This window comes from Alosa pseudoharengus, unplaced genomic scaffold (assembly GCF_046254945.1).
Source record: "Alosa pseudoharengus isolate Yale_2024_CS ecotype anadromous, Long Island Sound unplaced genomic scaffold, YU_APseudo_1.1 YU_APseudo_1.1_scf_11, whole genome shotgun sequence".
Classification (NCBI taxonomy): domain Eukaryota; kingdom Metazoa; phylum Chordata; class Actinopteri; order Clupeiformes; family Clupeidae; genus Alosa; species Alosa pseudoharengus.
The window spans coordinates 10,465,923-10,490,153 of record NW_027468576.1 but is presented as its reverse complement, the minus strand read 5'-3'; the positions used below and the strand labels follow the sequence as shown (position 1 = coordinate 10,490,153).

General features: G+C 48.1%; 1 protein-coding gene across 3 annotated transcripts in view; it reads left to right on the top strand.

Annotated features, from left to right (window-relative positions):
* ralgps2 (Ral GEF with PH domain and SH3 binding motif 2) overlaps positions 1–24,231 on the top strand; it is a 119,491-nt gene that overhangs the window by 5,616 nt on the left and 89,644 nt on the right. Inside the window, exon 1 of one of the 3 annotated variants that reach the window (XM_076277973.1) lies at positions 8,559–8,578. The exons of the other annotated variants lie outside the window; for them this stretch is intronic. The gene's annotated coding sequence lies outside the window, so the exon portion shown is untranslated. Of the gene's footprint in view, positions 1–8,558; positions 8,579–24,231 lie in introns of those variants that run through there. 3 annotated transcript variants of the gene reach the window in all.

Here is a 24,231-nt window from a genome sequence, read left to right as displayed (position 1 = left end):
TGTGTGTGTGTGTGTGTGTGTGTGTGTGTGTGTGTGTGTGTGTGTGTGTGTGTGTGTGTGTGTGTGTGTGTGTGTGTGTGTGTGTGTGTGTGTGTGTGTGTGTGTGTGTGTGTGTGTGTGTGTGTGTGTGTGTGTGTGTGTGTGTGTGTGTGTGTGTGTGTGTGTGTGTGTGTGTGTGTGTGTGTGTGTGTGTGTGTGTGCGCGCACACTAGAGAGATGTATGTTTGTGTTTTTTTGGCCTGGACTTCAGAAGACTGGGAGTGGTATGACGAGCAGCCTTGAGACTCTCTCTCGTCTTGCTCTTCTCTCCTTGTTCGCCTGTCTACCTCCCTCCCTCTCACTTCCACAGATGGTGTCAGCATGGGGTGGTAAGACAAGGTGTGAGTGTCAGTGTGTGTGGTGAATAATCATCTGATTTCGCCTTTAACAGAGAGAGAGACTGTGTTCTGGCCCGAGGCAGATATATCGACAAGCTATCAATCCATCTTCCGGGGGGGGGCTTCGCCTTCGTTAAAAGCAGCGACGCCCACCAACCCAACAACCCCCCCCAAACACACACACACACACACATACTGCTCTGATCTTCTGAGGGGAGTGGCCTCTTTGTTCTGTGGTCAGCGGGATTCTCCAGCTCCATGCCTTGGGTTTGTCACGTCCACCAGTGGGCTGCACTCTTTTTAGCTGAGGCTGCAGAAAGTGTGTGTTTGTCCTCACCTTTGTGTGTGTGTGTGTGTGCATGTGTGTGGCTGTTAATGATGATGCGTGAAGGGGTTTTATTGCCCGTAAAAAACACCACACAAATAGGTGTTAGATGAATCAGTCTCTCCTCGTGTTGTTGAGGGGCATTAAATGGTTTAGAAACTCGTTCCAAAGGATTGTGTTTTTGGGGAGTTGATTTTTTTTATTTTTAAGAATGTTTTTTTTATTTTTTTTCCATTTCATTAGTTGATTTCAGACCTAGGTGTAAGTCTGCATGTTCTGCGGATATCAAGCGGTTGGGCCATATATCTGAACATATCCCGACATTTGGAACTCCGAACTTAGCCGGCTCTTACACTACTCCCCTCCTAGTATTTCCGACAGACGTTATGGAAATGAGCGCGTGTCTGAACGAAGCGAAGAACATGCAGAGATTTTGTTCATGTGCGTGTTCAACCACGTTCAACCTGTTCAACCACGCGGAGATTCTGTTCATGTGCGTCAGTGTCGTTCACACATAATGTCCGCATGTAAGCATCATATCTGAATCACCCGAAGGAGCGGACATCCGTTTGTCAAATCCTTCCGCATATAGTGCGGAGGACATGTCTGAAAACAGCTATTGAGTACTCCTGGGGGTTTCCTCATCTGTCTTTTTGTCTCTCCTTCCTTCCTTCCTTCCTTCCTTCCTTCCTCCCTCCGGTCCTAGCCCCTCCCTCTAATTAATTGTGTGAAGGAAACGAGGAAGGAACGATGGAACGAGGGGGCTGGAGGAATGAAGGAGAGATCGATATGGGAGCTGAGATGTCCTGCTCACTCAAGCATCACTTTTAAGAGACGTCAATTACTACCTCTTAGGCTAGATGAACCTTATTGGTCTATCTACTAGTTTATTGACGCATATAAATCCCTACGAACTTGTTTGAAACCGAAAGTTGACAGCCGTGGGAGGGAACCTTTTACCTTGGCAGTTCGGACCAATGATCGCACAATTCCGACTGAAAACGCTTCCGCATAGGATACTCTTGTTCCCTTGTGTATCGGGCCTTCCACCTCCCTCCTCTCTCCTCGGTCTTGCCTCCTCTGGTTGCGATTAGATGAATGAGATATCCTCGATGACATCAGGGCTTTTAACGATTTCCGGGGCAAATAGAGGTTTGAGAGAACCCCCTGACGTTCTACCTGATATTCCTTCTTTTTGATGTCTTTTTATTGTCCTGTAATCTATACCTTTCATCTAACCCCTGAACTGCACTGCTATAATTGTGTGTGTGTGTGTGTGTGTGTGTGTGTGTGTGTGTGTGTGTGTGTGTGTGTGTGTGTGTGTGTGTGTGTGTGTGTGTGTGTGTGTGTGTGTGTGTGTGTGTGTGTGTGTGTGTGTGTGTGTGTGTGTGTGTGTGTGTGTGTGTGTGTGTGTGTGTGTGTGTGTGTGTGTGTGTGTGTGGCTGGTGGTTGAGCAGCCGCTCCCTCCTGCAGTCCCCCGTGGTGAATCAGGCAGATTACCGTCCAATCTGTTCACCTGACCTTGAGCTCTTCTCTTTTCTTCTCTTCTCCTCTCCTCTCCCTTTTGTCTTTCTCCTTCTCAGCTAGCCTTCATCACTGTGTGCGCAAAAGGTTAAAATACATTTTGTGTGTATATTTTAAATGACCCATAGCCGTGGCTATAACTGAGCAGGGGTCCTCCTGAGGCACGCCCAGTAAAAGACCTCTAGTGTGGAGGACACACACACACACACATACATTCTCTCTCACACCATCTCCCTCTTACAAGCACCTTGCCTTGAGGGAAATCGTGGCTGCAGCATACACTTATGTCTGTGTGACTGCCACTCTCTGCACTGATGTTGGGCTCATATCAAGACAATATTCAACAGCCATCATATTTCATTAGAAATTGAACTTAATACACTTTATGTCAGTTCTTGATGCCTTGGCAGTTGTTGGTGAATGTCATACATCTCAGAGATCGTCTGAACTAGAGCTGCAACTTATGATTAGTTTCATAGTCAACTAATCTGGATCAGTTTCTCGATTAATCGATTAGTTGTTTGATGGATAAAATGGTGAAGAAATGCCATCCAGTGTTTCCCACATAAAGCCCAATATTACGTCCCCAAATGCTTGCTTTGTCCACACGCCAGTGAGTGATATTTAGAATAGGGCCTGTAAGGCGGTAATCACTGGATATAACAGGGTGCCAGCCTTTGCCGAACCATAGCAAAAAAATGGAAAACCTGCTGCTTACCACTGGTCAGTGTGATCCCCTCCTAATAGAGGAGTAAGAAAATCTGAAAAGCTTCAAGTTTAAGAAGCTGCAATCAGAAGATTTTGAGGTATTTTCCTTAAATAATGAAAACATTTTCAAATGTTTGGATTTTGGATAACCAAAATAATGGACGATTAATTTAGTCATTGTCGACTAATCAGATAATTGATTAATTATGGCAGCTCTAATCTGAGTCATCTTCACTTCTGTTGGGGTATACAAGTCTTGAAGAAGGAATTGATGAGGTTCAGGAGAAGTGCATGCTGGGATGGAAAGCTCTGAGTGGGTGGGGGAGGTTACAGGGGGTCACTCTCGTGCTCCCCGCCACCCTCTTGTGAAGTCCATCCTGGCCCAGTGCAGAATTCCAGCTATGAGAGGCCTGTCCAGCGCGTCATTCCGACACCCGCAGAGGCAATTCTAGACGCATGTCAAAAAGGGTCTACACACTCACACTCTCACTCTCACATGTGCACAATGTGGCCATGATGTTACACACATACACTAACTCTCACTGGGCAATCTCACTGGGTGGACAGTTTGATTGTAATTGAATGGTGTGTTAGAAATGCATTCATTCATGCGTGATGACTTGGGGTACTGTGCTGAGTCATTGACACTCGACAGTTGAATCTGCTTATTGTCTTTCTAGTCCAGGCCATTCTTTCAGATCATTGAGCAGCAGGGCTTGATGCTCTTTTTATCTGTCTGTGTTTATTCAGGAAAAAATAGTGACCTGTGGAATCTGTGTCCTAAATAGCTGTTAGAGCTGCTTTGGTTGATCTATGCTAAGTGTGTGTGTGTGTGTGTGTGTGTGTGTGTGTGTGTGTGTGTGTGTGTGTGTGTGTGTGTGTGTGTGTGTGTGTGTGTGTGTGTGTGTGTGTGTGTGTTGTGTACTCAATTGTTGAGCAGTTCCTTGACACACCTTAATTTCCCTGAATTTGTCTTCGCTGCAATGTGTGTCTGGAGCAGGTTCCTGTGATCAATGTGTGTGTGTGTGTGTGTGTGTGTGTGTGTGTGTGTGTGTGTGTGTGTGTGTGTGTGTGTGTGTGTGTGTGTGTGTGTGTGTGTGTGTGTGTGTGTGTGTGTGTGTGTGTGTGTGTGTGTGTGTGTGTGTGTGTGTGCGCGCGCTTGAGGCTTACACTCAGCCATCCACAGGCGAGAGTACACACAGACAGAGCCAGACCACCCGCACCCCAGACGCCATGCAGTCCAAACTCTTGTTCAGTCGTTCACCTCATTTCTCTCCCTCCGCTCCGCCACACTCGTCCGATCTGTCCATCCACAGCTCCCACTCACAGCACACAGACAGCAACTGTGAGGGAGGAGCTGTGACTGTATCCCTTGGCTCAGCTGCTAGTGCAACGTCCTATTTCTTCCCCTCTCCAGGAGGACACTGGGTCTAGGGCTACAGCTATCTGCTTCTTTTTGGAATCAAGTATTCTAGTGATTATTTCATTGATTAATCAGATAAAAAAAAATGTGCGTTACTAAGTGCAATTTATTGATATGCACAACAAATGTCATGCTGTAAACTAGCCCTAGACACTTCAAAGTAAATTAATATATCTGTTTTATATATTGTTACATTGTTAAACCGTTAAATTGTTAAATTGTGCATCTGCAGCATTTACTATACTACCAAATAACCTCCCTTACACAAATTAACAGCAGTTCTACTGTGCTACTGTACAGTGCAGTATACTGCATTTCTGCAGTAAAGTACAGTAGGCTACTATGCAGTACAATGCAGCTGAGAGAGAGAGAAAGAGAGAGAGATCAGTAATAGCCTAAAATAAAAGAAAAACTTTCCACGATAGTGAACTTCGGGAACAGCAGTGGGTAAACCTGTTCGTTCCTTTCCAGGTTTGGTATCAAGTAATAAAAGTAGGCTAACGTTAAGTTGATCTGCTGTCTTGTATCTCTCCTACCATGTCCCTGAAATTAAGGCCTACTGTTGGGTTGACATTTGATGCAACCTATTAGCATTTGCCATTTACATCTGGAGAACTCCCCTTCTAGCTGACTTTCCAGTTAGCTTATGTTGTCTGCAACTGTGATTTGTGTAGTGATCACAAAATCATAGAAATGAACATCTACCACCAATGTAATGACATTAGAGAAGTGTAATAGTTTAGCTCACAGGTGGAATGTGGTCTATGCCATTAAGCTTTAATTTTCTATAAATTGTAAATAATAATTTAATTTTCTGTTCAAAGTTGCTGTTTTTTTTTGTGTGTGTGTTGGACTCGACTCGAGACCAGTAGGGACTCGACTTGGGATCAATTCGGACTCAATTCGGACTTGACTGGGATTTTAAAAAAATTACTTGAGACTGGACTCGGACTCGAGATTTAGTGACTGGACTACAACACTGCGGCTCAGATGTTGAGTCATCGTTGACGTGCTGTTGTGGTACGCCAGTTCTGCTTTGCAGTGGACACATTGCACCTTGTCTTTCTAAGTTTGAAATGATTCCAAAACGTTGGACATTCTCTGCCTGTTACGGACGGTTTCTTGGCTCTCAGTAATCGTACCAATTTATTCTTAATCCCTGAGCTGAGCAGGCCACATAACGCAGGTGATCGGGATTAACCGAAGCCTTGAGGCAGAGAAGTTGCCTCGGCCGTTTTTTGTAATCGAATTACTCGTAATCGTTTCAGCCCTAACCGGGTCTTTATTTAGTCCCAGATTGTGGTTTTGGAAGTTCCACAACCCATTACCCAGCCACTCAGCCAGTAGCCGGTCGGGGGCGCCTAGGCTACAGTACTGTTGGCCTAGTACAGTGGGTTGTAGCAAGGATTAGCAGCCATCATTGTCATTCTTTTAGAGATAACGTCCCTGCTCTCTACCTCCCTGTCTCACTTTTGTCCCCCCCCCCCCAACTCCACTCTAACTCCACTCATCTTCATCTGCCTGCTGTGTCGTCTGTCCTCTCTGTGTGTTTTTGTCCTGCTGTGGTTCTCCCCAGGCGCGTGTCTGTGCGTATGTGACGTGTCTGTGTGTCTCTGTGTATGTGTGTGACGGGTCCAAATGGTGCTCTGTCCATACCTGTCCTCTTAGATGTCCTACCCAGTGTCTCCCTGTTTCTCTCTTACACACACACACCTACACACACTACAGTGTGCTTAGATAGCTCTAGCGGAGTTACACAAAAGCTCCCATTGGCCCGAGGGTATTTTGGATGAGATGGGCGGGGTAGGAGCAAAGCTGGGGGGGGGGGGGGGGGGGGGGTAGTTAATAACGCTTCTGCTACCAGCGCTTCCAGCCACTCTAGAAGTTTCTGTGCTCGTCTTTGTGTGAAGATGAGGGGGATGGCCTCCGGCGGCTGTTTGGAGTGTGTGTTCACACACACACACACACACACACACACACGACCAGAACAATGTCTCGCCTATTTTTAGTGGATGGAGGCGACTGTTCGGTAGGCGGAGAGAGCATCCTGTCTGTGCTTGTCACGCACCATGGGGGAGAGGTGTGTGTGTGTGTGTGTGTGTGTGTGTGTGTGTGTGTGCGCGCTAAACTTCTCCACTGTGGGTGTGGGTGAGAGAGAGAGAGAGGTTTGTGAATGAATTCAATGGTTTCAGGGTTGTGTGTGTACTTTTGAGTGAATGTTAGGTGTGTGTGAGTGTGCATTCATCCATGCCTGTGAGTACCTGTAGGGTGTGTGTGTGTGTGTTCTTTCAGCCGTTTGAGGTGCCTGTGTTTTTGGAACATAAGGACTGGCTGCACAGTGCTTGGCGCTCTGTGGGAACAGCGGGATTTGAGAGGAGTGTGAGGGGCTCTCTCGGGGAGCGAGAGAGAGAGAGAGAGAGAGAGAGTTCTGGAATGATGGAGAGAGGGGTAGATTGGGAGTGGACAGGCTTGAGATGGAATGGGGAGCTGGATTGGGTGGACAGGATAGTAGACTGTTGAAGTTGTGCAGCTGTTGCTGCTCTTCCTTGACAGCGATGATAATCTGCCATGTTTACCTCCTCTCCTCCTCTCTTTCCTCCCCGTACAGTACATTACACATTACTCTGTGTGTTTAGGCTTTAGGCTGCTCCTCCACACTGTCACTCTCGCTTGCGCTCTCTCTAGCTCTCTCTCTTTATCTCTCTCTTTCTCTGCTTCTTGCACTTTCTCTCTATCTATCTCTCTTTCCCTATTCTGTACATTAATGCACACATGCTCCCTCTCTCTCTCTCTCTCTCTCTCTCTCTCTCTCTCTTTCTCACACACACACACACACACACACACACACACACACACAAAAGGACATTGTTCTGTGAACTGTCAGCCAGTTGGGAGAACAAAGAGCTGGAGATTGAAAATGACTTAAATCAGTGGAGGGCTCAGACGGCCATCACTGAGGAGAAAAGGCAGCAGTGTGTTTGTGTGTGTGTGTGTGTGTGTGTGTGTGTGCAATAACTCTGCTCACATTTGAGTGTCTGTATTTCATCACAAGTTCCCTTTTTTCTTTTCTACTTTTTAAAAAAAAATATTTTGAGATTCTTTTGTTGTGAAAGTCCACACACACACACACACACGCATAGACCCTGCTGGGAGCCCAAGTCTCTATGGGGTTGTGTGAGGGTGGGGCCCGAGCCTGAGGTTTTGCATCTGTTTGCTCTCAGCAAGGTCATCAGGGCAAAGGCGACTCCAAAGAAGAGTGTGTGTGTGCGTGTGTGTGTGTGTGTGTGAGATTGACTGTACAGGGCCTTCACCTGTTCTGGATATCTTTCAGCTGCAGCCATGGCACAGTCTTATGTGTTGTTTTTGGTTGGTTGGACTCTAGTTCCTGTGCTGGTAGATCTGCTTGTTGTTGTGTTTGCGAGTCTCTGCCTGCCATGTTTGTAACCCTGTTTATGTATGTAATGCGTTATTCAATTATCCGTAGCCTTGTTTGACCTTTGGAGCACGCTGTTGTGCTGGCTTGTGTATGGCAACAATTTGGGCTCATTTGGCCCTGTTTGGAAGCACAGGGTTGTTGGCCTTGTTTGGCCCGTGTGTGTGTCTGTGTGTGTGTCTGTGTGTGTGTGTGTGTGTGTGTGTGTGTGTGTGTGTGTGTGTGTGTGGCTGTGTGGCTGTGTGGCTGTATGCTGTGTCTGAGGTGGTAATTGGGCATGTTATCTGTAGTCTCCCCAGAGATCAGCCGCTCTGTGAGTTAGTCAACCGCAGAGAGATGAAGAGATGAGAGGAAGGACTAGGGAGAGGCAGAGAGAGAGAAGTAGAAAGGGTGGAGGAGATGAGAGGAAGGTCTAGAGAGAGAAGTAGAAAGGGTGGAGGAGATGAGAGGAAGGTCTAGAGAGAGAAGTAGAAAGGGTGGAGGAGATGAGAGGAAGGTCTAGAGAGAGAAGTAGAAAGGGTGGAGGAGATGAGAGGAAGGTCTAGAGAGAGAAGTAGAAAGGGTGGAGGAGATGAGAGGAAGGTCTAGAGAGAGAAGTGGAAAGGGTGGAGGGCTCATGAGGTCTCAAGCCCAGCACTGAGGACGTCCCACAGGGCAGACACAGACGGGAGGGGGGGGGACTCCCAGCTCCCAGCTCCCAGCTCCCAGCTCCACCACAGCAACTCCACCACCGCCACACAGATGCGTCATATCAAATGAACAAAGCCCCGACCTGAACAGGAGGCACAGTGAGTTTGTAATCTCTTTTGTAAGAAACCGTGAACGAAAAAATGTTCGGACCAAGCAGATATATTTAAACATCTGCCCCCCTGCTGAGGATACTAGACTCTGCGAAAGAGTGTTTTTTTTTGGTCTTTCTTTCTTTCTTTCGTTTCATAAAGCCGTTATGTTCCTGCAGGCTGGGCAGGGAAAAGTGCTCAGACGAGTGCTCCAAAGCACAGGGGTCAGAGTGGAGTCCTCTGCCTGTCATCCCAGACCATAGGGGGAGATTTGTGATCGTGTGTTAAAAGCCAGCTCTCCTTAAAGGCCATGTATTAGCAGGCTCTGTACATGCTCAACTCTAATCAGTCAGTGTGGAGCACTGTGTGTGTGTGTGTGTGTGTGCACATTCACATTCCCTTTGAGAGTGTTTTTTTCACTTTCCGATATGATGGCGTGTAGTACAACTGTTTGGTTCTTGCTGACAGATTCTGTTAGAAGTGTGTGTGTGTGTGTGTGTGTGTGTGTCTGTCAGTCTGTCAGTCTGTCTGTCTGTCTGTCTGTCTCATGACTTTGATCCTCAGAGAATGTGCAATGCAATGAACAGACCTCCCGAGGCCCTGCTGTGAAAACGACCATTGTCAGGCAGGCTAACAAGGCTTATACAGGGTTGCTGTTTTATGCCTTAACATGCGCTCTCTCTCTCTCTCTCTCTCTCTCTCTCTCTCTCTCTCTCTCTCTCTCTCTCTCTCTCTCTCTCTCTAAGAGCTAGCGAACGAATGTGACTATGTGCATGTCACATCTCTGGCTTTAAGATTTGGTGTGTGTGTGTGTGCATGCGCGCGCACGTGGGTGTGTATCTGCTTTTGTATACTGTGTGTGTCTGGGCCTGCATACTGTCAGGCCACAGCATGTTTCTCAGTCTCCCCTCGGGGCCAACTGGCACCTTTACAGGACAGGGTGAGAGAGAAAGGGAGAGAAAGAGAGAGATCGAGGGAAAGGAAGAGAGAGAGAGAGAGAGAGAGAACAAGGGAGAGGGAGAAATTGAGAAAGCGAGTGAGATCTGAAAGGGAAAAGAAGAGATTGGAGAGGGAGAGAGAGACTGATGGACCATAAGAGAGGAAGAGAACAAATAGTCCCTGATCTAGCTCTGAGCTGGAGTGTACCCATGTGGAACACGGCTGGTCAGGAGCCTGCGGAGGAAACCCCGTCGGTCAGCTTTGATGCCGAAGGCAGTGGGCGTGCGCTGGTGAGCTGGAAGGCGTCAGGACGACGGCAGGCGGAGGTGGAGAAGAATGGAGAGAGAGATGGAGGAGTGAAGACGAGAGGGAGCGCTGGGCAGAGCAGAGCAGCGTGGGGCGTGGCATGACGCTTCTGAGTCACACGCTCTCATTCAGACATGTCAGAGCGACCGGTCTTGTGATCTTCTCACCGTGCGGTGTGGCGCGGCTCAAAGGAGAAAAGAATTAAACGCCTGTGATCTAGCCAGCCAGTCGGGAATAACGGGCGCGATGTGATCCCACGCGGATCGGCTTCGCCTCCTCTGATGAGTCAACCCAGACACCGCCTCGCACAGAACTCGGGGGAAGATGTTTAACGGCCAATGAAAGATCACATTAATCACTGTCAGCCTATAAATACAAATGCAGATTCAAGCTGAACTCTTTCAGTGTGCAGTGTCTTTTTTATATATCTATATTTTATATATATTTGTATTTTATTTTATTGTATTTATATATTGAGGGGCTTTTTTGCCTTTATTTTGATAGGCTTGTGAGAGACTGACAGGAAGTGAGTGGGAGAGAGAGATGGGGTGGAATCAAGAAATGATCTGGGCCGGACCTGTGTGCCCGTGGGCACAGTTGCGTTACAGCGCCTGCCATGGTTTGCCTTCTTGTTCTGCAGCACTAGCTTTGCTTGTGTTTCCCAAACCATCCTGAACATGCTAGGCCATAACATGGAGTAGGACTGGAGGCTCCTTAGGTTGCTTCAGCTGTTGTGGTCTGAGGCGTGTCACTTTATTGGTCAGGGCTGTTGGCTCGTGAGCGCAGCTGATGTTGAACCAGCTGTTAATTTGTCAGCAGCTTCATTTGTCTGTCAGGACAATCTCAGCCTGTCCTGCCATGAACCCATTAACAGATTGACCAGTTTCACTCCAGTCAATAACACTGATCACCAATCTGGCTTCTAATCAATGGCTTTTTGGAAGGTTACAGGGTGACTGCCACACAACTGTGTGTGTGTGTGTGTGGCAGTGATCCTCCCAAAATGCAGATGACCCATCTGTTGCTATTGCATAAGATGACCTTTAACCTCTCCATTGCCTCATGTCATCTCATTTTAAAAGAATGCCCTATCCTGGGGTTGCATCGTAACTCCAGAGAGGTTATAACAAGACCTCCCAAATCTTACAATACAAACATGCCTTATCTGTGTAGCGCTGCCAGATCGAACATGCCCACTGATTTGATGCTACCAGAACACGAAGCCAGGCATTTTGCTTCCTTATCTTCCTTCTAGATACAGGTCTTGTTATAACCTCTCTGTACACTTTCAAAGTTTACAATACTTCGGTTTGTTTGTAGGGACCCTCACCACACTACCACAGAAGTGTGATTATATTTTGAGCAGTGGTATAAAATAGCATTTGTTTTTTGACGTGCTAGCTCCCCTTTAGCCTTCACTATAAGCCCATTCAGGCATAATGCAACAAACGGTCTTGCTCAAAACTAACCCTAATTAACATAATTGAGCTTTCAATCAAAAGTTTGTTGTTAACTACCGTAAATAAACCCTAGGTTGTTTTTACTCCAGAGTTACGCTTTAAATCGTCCAGCAGAGGCTAGCTTTCTGTTCCAAAAACCCACCCACACAGCTTGCTGAGAGCTGAAGTCAGTTTTTTACTCTGCTTTTTTTCAGTCAAAAAGGCAATCTTCAATCAATGGCTGCCCTCATGAGGCGTTGGTTTCCGGATAGTTCTCTACAGTTATAGCCCATTCAAATATCATTCCGCTTGAGGGCAGCCCTTGGCTGACTGAATCAAGCATATGAGTGAGATGTGTGGCCATAGCCACTGTGTCTTGTCTGATCGATACTTCCTGTTTTGTTGTTGTTTGTCCAGAGTCATGCAACCTGGGTCATGTCGTTTCCTCCGGTCTTTGTGTAGGTCAGGATATACAGTATATGTAAAGGACTCTTGACACAGATTGAAGAACAAAGCTCCATCCAACGTAAGACGGAAAACCATTCACTTCTGCCCCATTTTGGTTGATTCTGCGAAGCTTCAAAACAACTCTGTGTGTGCATGTGTGTCTGTGTTGACGTTTTGAAGTATGATTTCTAATCACGATGCTGTTATCTGTGGAGTCTGTATGAACTCCCAGATCTTGCCATAGATCTGTCTACTGGGCTGTTCACGTTCGAGTACGTAGCGACGCTAGAAAAAAAGCACTGTAGCGGAAGCGATAACCATCTCGCCTGTTTCCTTTCAGTGAGCCAAAGCGGAGAGAAAGTGTATGTGCGTGTGTGTACAGCCGCTGTTCTGGTTATTATGACCGAAATCCTCTTCCTTATTGCTGTTAAGTGACCACCACAGCAGTCATCACCTCAGTGATGTGTTGTTGACCCATCCAACCCCCCCCTCCCCTCCCTCTTTCCTGTCGCGTTTCCTCATGGCTGGCTGTCTTCACTTTATGGGAATGGGTCTAGGGAGTGGGGGGCATGGCACTCATCGTCTGCGTAAACAGTCCCAGCCTAGAAAGAAAAACAAGAACAGACATTTGTTTAGTGGAAGGAGACTGAAGGAGATGAAACACAATAAAGCAGAAGGGGGGGGGGGTATGCAGATGATTTAGGAGCGGGAGTGGAGGAGATGCTTGAGGAGAGTATAGTGGTGGAGATGGAGTGGACAGATGAGAAGGAGATTGAGGAGGGCAGAGGAGGAGGACACCATTGAGAAAAGGAGAGGAGAGAAGGAGGTGATTGAGGAAGGGAGACAATTGTGGAGAGGTGAGGAGAAAAGGAGGTGATTGAGAAGAGAAGAGAAGGAGACGATTGAGGAGAGAGGAAAGTAAGCGGCGATCGAGAGGAGAGAAGAGAAGGAGAGGAGAGAAGGAGGCGATTTAGGAGAAGAGAGGAGGAGGCGAAAGAGGAGAGGAGGAGGACGAGGCCATTGAGGAGAGGGGACCATGGGGGTAGTGTGGGGTGAGGTTAAGAAAGACGATGGTGAGGAGATTGAGGAGAGGGGAGAAGGCAGTGGGGATAGTCTGGGGTGAGGTTAAGAAAGACGATGGTGAGGAGATTGAGGAGAGGGGAGAAGGCAGTGGGGATAGTCTGGGGTGAGCGAAATAGGGGAAAGAAAAGGAGTGAGATGCATGGGGCTGGGGAGGGGAGGGGAGGGGAGGGGAGGGGAGGGCGCTGGTGATGGAGACTGGAGCTCTGGGCTGAGGCCAGGCAGCAGGCAGGCAGGCGTCTCCCCAGAGGCCCCTAAATCAGTGCTGAGCTGCCCGCGTGGCCCAGCAGCCTGCTGCCCGCAGTGTGCACCGCCATCACTCCTGCCAGCCATGCCAACTGCCAACTGACCTGCCAGCCTGCCTCCTCTACCCTCCCTCCCTCTCTCTCTCTCTCTCTCTCTCTCTCTCTCTCTCTCTCTCTCTCTCTCTCTCTCTCTCTCTCTCTCTCACACTTCTGTTCTCTCTCTCTTTAACGAGTCTCCTTTCACATGCTTTTTTCATTCTCACTCTCCTCCTGTCTGACACTTTCTGAAGTGTTTTCTCTTTAACCTCCTCTGTCCCCATCTCTCTGCCCCACCATCTATTTCTCCTCCCTCCTTCCCTCTCTCCTCTCCTCTCCTCTCCTTCCCGCTCCAGCGTCCTCCATCTCTTTAAAGCCTTCAGTCGCTCAAGTCGGTTTGTTTTCCCTCAGTAATTGCACACAGTCCATCTTAAAGCCATTTTTCCCAAGCAAGCAGGTCCATTCTCCCAAGGGTTCTAATATAGTGAAGCGTAGTGTGTGGTGTGGCATGGCGGCCGAGGACCATGCTGTTCAGCCCAGCTGCTGTCCCTGTCTCCTGCTTCAGACCGCCCCGCTGATACCTTTCTCTCTCTCGCTCACTCACTCACTCACACACTCTCTCTCTCTCTCTCTCTCTCTCTCTCTCTTGCTCTCTCTCTCTCTCTCTCTCTCTCTCTCTCTCTTTATTTTCCCCTCTCTTGCTGTTTTCTCCTCTCTTGCTCTTTTCTCCCTCTCTCTCCCTCCTTCCCTCTCACTCTTTCTTTATTTTCCCCTCCCTCTCTCTCTCCTTCTCTTATCACCCTCTCTCCCCCCCCCTCTCTCTCTCTTTTTCTTTTCCCCTCTCTCTTCCTCTGTCTCTTGCTCTCTCCCTCTCTCACTCTTTCTTTTCCCCTCTCTCTTTCCATCTCTCTCTCTCTATCTCTCCCTCTCTCTCTCTCTCTCCCCTTCCCTCCCTCTCTCCTCTGTCATTAGCAGGTGGTTGTGGCATGGTGGTGGCAGGTGTGTGATGCCAGGTTCATCAGCAGTCCACACAGGTGGAGCTCAGACACTCGCTAGAGGAGCGGGGGGAGGGGCGCGAGGTTAACGTGTACACACACACACACACTGAGGCACACATATGGATGGACACACAAAAACCTTTGTGTGTGCACATCGGCTAAAGCGCATGTAAAAGTATACTAAGATGTGTGCCTTGTGTATGTGTTTGTCTTCTCACTAAAGGACAGCAGCACACCCACACACACACATGTACACACCCCCCCCCCCCCCCCAACCCCACACACACCACCTGCAGCGTGCTCTCTGCTCTTCGGGCTCCATTTGTCAAATTCCTCTGCTCCTAATCAGTCCCTGGCAGCCTGGTGTGCTGTGACCTTGGCTTTTTATAGCCAGCTCTCGCTCTCCCGCCCTCTCGCCTCATCTCCCAATCTCTCTCTCTCTCTCTCTCTCTCTCTCTCTCTCTCTCTCACACACACACACACACACACACACACACACACACACACACACACACACACACACACACACACACACACACACACACACACACACACACACACACACACACACACACACACACTCTCTCTCTCTCTCTCTCTCTCTCTCTCTCTCTCTCTCTCCCTCTCTCTCTCTCTCTCTCCCTCTCTCTCTCTCTCTCTCTCTCTCTCTCTCTCTCTCTCTCTCTCTCTCTCTCTCTCACACACACTCTCTCACATACACTTCTGTCTGTCGCTCTCTGGTCATCAGTTCTCCATCTGAACAGGCGGCTGAGGACCTCTCCTCTCCTCACCTTCCGATACGGAGGCTCCACTGAGAAGCCCCTCCACCCCGCCCCTGCACAGCGCCCCTGCACAGGCAACAGCCGCTCCTCAGCTGCTGTCCCGGGGCACTTAAACGACACCTGAAAGGCCATATTTAGCCCCATCACCCAGTGCTAATGTCCTACAATCACTGAAGGAAAAACTGCTCTCTCCCCAGCAGTGATAAGTAGGAGTAAGTGTTGATTTATATGGCACGTTTATCATGCACAAAGTGTAACGCAAAGTGTTTTACATATAGAAATTAAGAAATAAATTCCAATTGTAGGAGTTACGATGTGACTCTTGAACTCTCCAGCCCTTAACTTTGCTGGTGTTGTGTGCTGACCTCGGTTTGGCCTGGGTCCACCTCATGCTATGCTGCTCTCCTCAAGCCCAGTTCCAAGCCCTCAATCTGGGGCTCTTACTCTAAAGCTCCAGCACCCGTCCTGTCGGGCCCTGCCCCGGCCATGAACCTGAAGGGGGGGGGGGGGGGGGGGGCTTAGTAAGGAAATGAGCATCAGGGGAGAAGTGTACACTCCCCCCGCCCCCCCCCCCCCACCACCACCACCCCTCGGACTCTCCAGTAGCCTGCGGAGGGGAGGCTGCATTTCCTGTGTCGTCCTTGGAACTAACCGTGCCGGAATGAGACTCCATCCAAGCCTCCTATCTTCCATCTCCCCCCCACCCCACCCCCATTATCTTGCTTCTTCTGAAAGCAAAATGGCCTACTGTCGCCAGGCAACGTGAAGTCGGCAGCCAAGTGTGTGTGTGTGTGTGTGTGTGTGTGTGTGTGTGTGTGTGTGTGTGTGTGTGTGTGTGTGTGTGTGTGTGTGTGTGTGTGTGTGTGTGTGTGTGTGTGTGTGTGTGTGTGTGTGTGTGTGTGTGTGTGTGTGTGTGTGTGTGTGGTGTCAGTGCACACAGACAACGAATAAGCGTGAGGGAGAGTGAGACAGAGTGAGCGTGTGAGTCGGGGAACTGTGTTTTGTCTCAGTGGTGTGATCTGCAGTATTGGGAACTGAAGAGGAGGAGGAGGAGGAGGAACAGTGGGTTTCAGGCCAGCGGGCTCTGATATGAGGAGGAGGAAGAGTGAGTTTCAGGCTAGCGGGCTCTGATATGAGGGGTTTTATATGAACTCCAAAGCAATGAAAGCAGTCTGGACAGACTCAAGGCCCCGCTCAGATCCTGTTTATATATTGCAGCATGGGTCCACGCTTCCTGGTAACACGCACACACATACGCACACACGTACACACAGAGTTACTCTGGCAACCTGGAGAGCACCTCCATATGCAGCATTACACACACACACACACACACACACACACACACACACACACACACACACATTCTGGATATACAAACACAATTAAGCGATGACACTTTTACTCATTCATGCCTTCACACACTAACACGTGCACCCAACCCCATTCATAAACCCAACCACGGTCTCAGACATGCCCGCTTACACAATCTGACCCATGAGTGCTGCGCACACACACACATTAATTACTACGTAATCTCGCCTAATCCTTTCTAATACGTTAAAAGTGGTATTTGGGCATAACATGAAATCGAGTGCTAGCAGATCTGACATGTCTTAATGGTGTGTTCTGTGTGTGTGTGTGTCCAACTAAACTGCGCTTGGCGAGCCCCACAGGCCAGCGATCGCAGTGTCACATTAAAGAGCTCCTCACAGATCGATGTTTCCCTCCGAAGCACTGTTGTGGCTGACGTGACATTGCTTTCATGTCACAAGATAAAGCTACTGAGCTGTCAGCCCCGCCCCTCTCCGAGGTCTGCTTTTCTGTCTCTTCTCTCAGCCAAGTGGAATTATGGTCAGTGTTCTGCTCTCTGGTCAGTTGATGAGGCAGGTCTCTCCTGTTCTTCATTTCCTTTGTAAAGACCAATGGAAATGGAGACGCATGCTGTGAAGGGAGGATGAGGGAGTGACCGCGTGTGTGTGTGTGTGTCGTCTGTGTGTGAGTGTGTGTGTGTGTGTGTGTGTGTGTGTGTGTGTGAGAGTGAGTGTGTGTGTGTGCATGTGTGTGCATGTGGCTGTTGTCTGTGTGTGAGTGTCTGCCTTCCGCTGCCAAGGGAGAGATGATTATGCTGATGAATTCCCCTCCTGGGGAAGTCCATACACATTCTTTGTCCCTAACAATGTCCTCCACAAGATTTACACACACACACACACACACACACTTACTTTCGCACAGCCAAATGCACATTGGCCCCCCATGGGATCCAATTCACTTTAACCTGCTGTGTGACTACATGTATCGAGCTGTGTGTGTGTGAGAGTGTGAGAATAGAGCATTTATCGACCTGCTTACCATTGCAGTCCAGCCTGCTGATGCAGGCACCCTGGTGTGTTTAAGAATACAATATGTGTGTGTGTGTGTGTGTGTGTGTGTGTGTGTGTGTGTGTGTTTGCGTACACATACAAAGTTGCAAATGTGGTGCACGGATGCAAAGTTGACGCTTCAGTGACCCATATACTTCCATTCATGTAGGATTACTCTCTTTAAAGGCCACACCTAAAAAACAAACAAAAAGAAACAGCTATTAGACTAATTGACCTGTGATGGTCATCACACACACCCCTCTCTTAATGCTCTGTCCAGCATTTCGATCACAGCACTCCGCTGATACTAACCTGAAGCGCACACACACACACACACACACACACACACAGAGAGAGCTGCTGAGACCCTGTTCCTGTTGCACTGCGGCCCACTTCACACTTCCCCCACAAAGCTCTGGTCTGCGCTGTACAGCGGCGGCTTGCAGACCTGCTGTTGCCAAGCCTTAACCTGCATCACAGCTGCTGCTGCACCACAGGATGCATTCAACACACACACACACGCATGCGCATACACACACACACACACTGAAGCGTCTTTGTGTATAACTAGGATTAGTGCTGCCACTAGGTTCAAGTACATAGATCCTATGGTGGTATAATTCATTAGTGTACCTACAGAGTGAATGCATGTGTGTGTGTGTGTGTGTGTGTGTGATGTGAAAACCTGCTTTAGTACACAGTGGTGAGCAGGAGTGCTGTGTAATGAGGACAAGTGTTAAGTCTCTAAATAAACCAGTGCTTGAGATTATGATACACTTGGCGTGTGTGTGTGTGTGTGTGCGTGCACAATCACTACCCTCTGTTAACAGAGCAGGATTGTTTGCATGTCCTTGCTTGACCCACCCACACACAGAGACACACGGTCTCCCAGCAGTGTGACGAACAACAGCAATGCCGTTTTAATGATGCCCTGCTCGTTGACGTCAGCGCCGTGCGATTCGGCTCCTTATGGAGTCTGGCCTGGAGCGGGAGCTGTAATTGGCCCACCTCGTTCAAGAGGCCACGCGGACGGCCGCTGTTTGTCATCTGGCGCGACAAAAGCCCGTGACTCCCATTATGACTGTCCGTCCTTCAAGGAGGCAGCGGGTCACCTGACGGTGATACGGCAGTGCCAGACGGGTGGGCGTGGGCATCGGCCTGGGCAGTGGTGGCAGTAGAGGAAAAGAAGAATCCCAGCTCTGGCATTGACTCGTGCCCTTTACTAGAAGCGGATTCAGTGCCATCACTACACATGCGAGGCTATCTACTGGCCATCTGTGACCGGACGAGATGCCCGCTGTGCTGCCCAGTGTCTGTCTGGCACCATTTAAACAGGGATGGCACTTCCCCTCCTCTCCTCCTTCCCTCCTCTCATCCCTTCTCTCTCCTCCCCGTCTCTCCTCCTCCCCTCCTGTTCTCCTCTCCTCCTCCCTTCTCTCTCTGTCTGTCTCTGTCTCTGGCTGCTATCTCAGCCTTCTGTTTCTGTGCAGATTGTACAGTCTTAGAGAAGGTGTTATCACCCCTCATCTCTCTATCTTGCTCTCTCTGTCCCCCCCATCTCTCTCTCTCTCTCTCTCTCGCTCTCTCTCTCTCTCTCCTCCATGTTTCAATCTCGTCTTCTCTCCCTCTTCATTCTCACTACCTTGTCTGTGCCTGAAATAGACCTCTGTTGTCAGTTACAGAGTCTGTCTGACACATACAGAACCCTCTCCATTTCTTTTTTTTTTCCCTCCCTCTCCTCCACCTCCTCCTTTCATCCAAAACTCTTACAAAACTCTCTCTGTCTCACTCACTCCCTTCCTCCCTCAAACTCCCACATAAGAGAGGAGAAGCAGGTGACCTCATTTTTTCCATTTCTGCGTCTGTCTCTCATCGGCTGTCCGCCTTTGTCCCCCGGGGGATACTCATAGTGGACAGACAGCTTGCTGCGCTGGCCGTCAGGGAGAGAGAGCGAGCGAGAGAGAGAGAGGGAGTGAGGGATGAGAGGTGGCGGAGGAAGAGAAAGGGAGAGATGAAGGATGAGTGAACGGCAGGGATGACAAGAGCACAGGGGCTCCCGCACACGAGAAAGAGGAACATGTGGCCGTGTGCAGAGCAAGGAGTACAACAGCCGTCTGTAAACACATCGCTCACACACTGCCTGGCCCGCCCATTGTGTAACACCCAGGAAAGACACCAACACACACACACACAGTCATTTTAGTATGTCGACATGTGCACACACATGGTCTACACACTGACTTAAAGTTCTCCGTCCTACGACGGATTTCCGTCAATTTGATTTTAGAAATGCCATATTTGAGATCGATGCAGATCCGATGAGAAAAAAAATAGGAGGGGTGGGGGGGCTACCACCTTTTCTTTTCCTTTTTTTAAGGCAACTTATATTATGAATTAATGTGTGTGATGGTAAATGTTTAAAGACCTAATAGTGTTCTTGAGAACTTTCTGTGTCAATCAGTGACCGCTCAAGAAGATAGCTGCTACGTCAGCCATGAGTTTCGCTTTGTTTATGTTGTAGCTACGCTTGTCTCATTGGCCTGGGGCGTTTGCTTTAAAAAAAAAGAAAACACGTCTGGAGGACTAACGGTCTAAAAGTTGTAGTGACACAATCGAGACAGCTGATGAGGTTGGCCAATCCGTTTAACTTTTTTGGATACGATACATTGTGAGCTCTATTTGCGAATTCGGAGAAGAAGCGTAGGCCTAGGCTGTGTTCATTCTGTGCATCAATGTAGACAATTTCTTAGCCTACTATCGCGAACTCTTGTCAGGGGAGGTCATTCATTTTGGGTGTCACCTATGACTTGAACAGCCTGCTATGCCACCCGATGCAACCTATTATTGTTACAGTTTTTAATCAATGCAACTAGCATTATGTGTAAAGCGACGCAATATAACCCTTAGCCTATGCAAATTATTATCCCGTCTGTTATGACATGTACAACAATTTGTTTTTCACAATTTGCGACAGAAGGTTTTGACTGAGCGTGTTAACATAAAATAATAATAATATTGTCATCATCGCGACCTGTTGAGTAAGGGGGTCGTGCTTGTGACACATAGACATGCCTTGTAGCCTATTTTGCTTAGGCCTCTTTTAACGACAGTAGGTTGTAAGTGTATGTTGACAAAAAATAACCATGCAATTAAAATAGTCAACTTAAAACGTCGCTATAAAATATTATTAATGTATAGCACAAAACCATAACCAGTAGGCCTACCAGAACCTCGCATATTAGCGTCATGATTTGTGTGCGTCTATTTGGCAAGGCCACTAGCTGTCATGGATGCGTTGTTGCTAAAGGAAGGCACAGGTGTTATAAGTTAAAAAAAATAATGGAGATGGACGGCTGTTGAAAACGGGGGAGAACTAGCAAGCCATGGTGTAAAGAAATTAAAGTGCCAGGTTTGCTTTTAGGCGGTTTGCTGCAAGAAAATTGTTTATGGATGCAATAGGAAAACGTTTTAGCACGCCACCAATCAGAAGACCGCCACCACGACAGAGGTAGGCTACGTTTATCTATGGCTGGCTGACCGTTTTTGCGCTCAGAAAGTAGGCTATGCATGTTCTTTCATAGCGCAACACGACCTGTCCCTCACCATATCGCAACCTCTTGTCAACCTTATACAATCTGTTGCTGAAGACAAAAGCGCCCTCTCCAGATTGTCATTGTCAAATGCGCAGACCTCCTGCATGAGCACACAGTATAGGGCGTGGGATCCGCGTTGCATTGTGGGACGTGGCGGCCATGTTGATGGCTACGCGAACGTTAAAATAACTCTGACATAACATTGTTGAATGAAGAGATGTAGCTAGAAGTAGAGTTGAGAAAGAATAGATAGAAAAATAGATAGAAGAAATATGTTAAAATCCCGAAAAGGATCTGGAATAATCCCGAAAAGGATCTGGAATTTACCGGGACGCATTCAATAGAGAAGCCAGGTACCGGTATGTTGACAAAATCAGCATTATTAACGGCTGAGAGGGAGTACATTACGCAGTAGTCATAGGCAGTAGTCTGAGTAGCGGTAAAGGAGGCAATCAACATGGCGGAGTAATTACGTCATGACGCCCACACCCTATTGCTGCTCATTGGAATACTGAGTTGTCTGTAAAACTCAAAATTACCATGTTTTCATTAAATGCGGATGAGGCAACAAATGGAAATATGAACAATATCTCGAATGTTCTGATTCGTTACTTTGATGGTACTCGCAATGGTCAGGGATGGTACTGAAATATTGTTTTGTTCATCAGAAAAACTCAATCTCAATCAAGAATACTCTCAATTCGCCTTATTCACATGGTGGCCATTGGCGGCTAAAATGAGGCTACAGGGTACACAAACCATGGGATTGTTATGTTCTATGCATTCACCTGTAGGTGGCATTAATTATATAGTAAGTGTACCCTGCAGCCTCGTTTTGGTTTAAACAATGGCCGCCATGTGAATAAGGCGAATACTCCCTTTACTTTACTGTTTGCATCTTTTTGTACATTAAAAACCAATAGGTCGCGACAGCAAAAGGGGTGCTATCTTTATAGGTAGATATGAACAACGTATGACTTATGGCCTGAAAAAAGTTCAGTCAAACGATTTTTTTTCACTTTAATCCCTGAAAGTAGTTGTGTTTTGTGGATTGCACACAATCTTTTAAGAACACACCATGGAAAAAGCTCCAAAGCATGAGTAGGAGAAAAAAAGAAAGAAAGAAAAAGAGAAGAGGCTGAAAGAAAAGCATGATCGAGAGGAGAGGAGAGAGAGGCCTGCATCCCTTTAGGCTTAGTCATTATTTTAGTTTCACTTCCTCTGCAACAGGTCCCAACAGGAGACTTCCTCCTCCTCCTCTTCCTCCTCCTTCATTATCCATCCATTCCTTCATCTGTCCACCCACCTGCACTCAATGGCCTTCGTTTTCATTTATCACCACCTGCCTGCCAGCACCCTCTATCTCTCTTTTTCTCTTCTCTCTCCCTCTTCTCTCACACATTCTCTTTCTCTCTCATTCTCTCATTTTCTTTCTCACATTCTCTTTCTCTCACACGTTCTCCTGCTCTCTCTCATTTTCATTCTTTCTTTCTCACACATTCTCCCTCTCTCTCTCTTTCTTCCTTTTCCCTCTCACTCTACTTTTCACTCCAGCTTACCTTCTCTCTCAAACGAACACAAACCTTCACACATTTGCACTCTAACGTAGACACAAACATAAATTGCATAGATGTATAATAAAAAAGGGTCAAAAGAGAAGCCATTATTAAAAATGAAAAGAGGTCCACTTATGTCAAATGTGACCGTTACATGGAGAAGTCATGGCGTCTTGTCCCAGCCTGAAGCGTTCTCACGGGGGGTGTTTGTGAGACAGAGCGGTCATCCCCTGTCATTAGGCCTGTGTGCTTGGCGCTCTCGGTAATCTCGCCGCCTCCGAGGATTGTGGGAAGAGGCCTGCAGCCTGATCCCTGTGGACAGGAGGGCAGGAAACCAGAGAGCAGCTCGACTGGGAAACCTTCCCCATAGCTGTGTGTGTGTGTGTGTGGGGCCTCGTATCTTGCCATCCCTCTCTCTCTGACACTCAAACGTAAGTCAAGTCAACTTTATTTTATTTTAATGTGTTTTATTTTGATTCTGTTCTCTTCCCCATCAGCTGGTAAAGTGGTCCAGAAGTGCCTCAGTCACTCTTAAACTGCAGCTGTGAAGTTGCGCCATTAGAGTGGTCGCGTTACATCGCCCAGCGGTTCGCCGGCACAAAATTGCCCATCGTCACACCGCACATTTCAGCTGAAAATCTCCATCTTCCGTCTTCATATGCAGTCGTTGTCTCCAGCACCATTTGCTGTCTCCACCAGCAGGACGGCTGGATTTCTCTCATCTCTTTTCCACTTCTTTTATTCTGTTTCTTTGTTGTTTTTTGTTGAGTTGTTTTGGAAGAGTGCTCAAACGCTCTCATCACCATGGCAATCCCATGGAAACCAGACTGCGAGCGATTGTGAAGCACTGAACTGGAGGGCCTACATTGTCACGCTGGGGGGGGGGGGGGGGGGGGGGGGGGGGGTTGGCAGGCCCACTGTGTGGCTTGCTGGTCGCTGTGTCCGCTGTTCCAATGTGTGTGAGGATGCGCAGAAACACAAAGGTGAAAAGTACTTGACCCGCTGTAATCCACTCAAACGTCCACACATAACCGGCATCAGAAGCCTCACTGTGAGGACAGGTTCGGCTCGGAGTTGCTGGTTTTTGCCTGGTGCCTCGGTAACCGAGACATTTGGCATTAGGAGATGTAGACTTCAAGGGCCGGAATATAGTCCTGCCTTTTTGTCCCACGCGTGCGGCACGTGGCGAGAATTGCGTCACCAACGTGGTGTGTGTGTGTGTGTGTGTCGTGGGGGGGGGTGGGGGGTGTTGCGAGCCTCCCAACATATGTGGCCGCGCGTCAATGACGCACGTTATGTGCATGGAGGAGTATGCCACTTCCTTAAGTCTCCTGCTACTGTTTTCACCCTCTGGAAGAGCTCCAACTGCAGATGGAAATTGGTGCTAATGAAATTGGTCAGTCTACCAACTGTGCTGTCTGTAGGCTTAATTCTTGAGTTTTGAATGAGTGTCAGTGAGCCACATTGAGAGTGAGCAAACACCGTCAGCATTTGCCTTATTCTGCTCACAAACCTCTCCTCTGTCATCACCCAGTGGGGAGCTGGGAGAGTTGGGTCAACATCTTCATTTGATATACTGCAGAGCACGTTGTTTTCAACAAGGATTTGGAGTTTTGGCATTTTCATCTTGGTTCTCAAGTGCAGTGCATTTGAGGCCTTTTTATGGCTACAGTGGTCTCTCTCTCTCTCTCTCTCCTCTCTCTCTCCCTCTCTCTCTCCCTCTCTCTTTCCCTCTCTCTCTCTCTCTCTCTCTCTCTCTCTCTCTCTCTCTCTCCCTCTCTCCCCCTATCTCCCCCTATCTCCCTCTCTCTCCCTCTCTCTCCCTCTCTCTCCCTCTCTGTCTCTCTCTCTCTCTCTCTCTCTCTCTCTCTCTCTCAT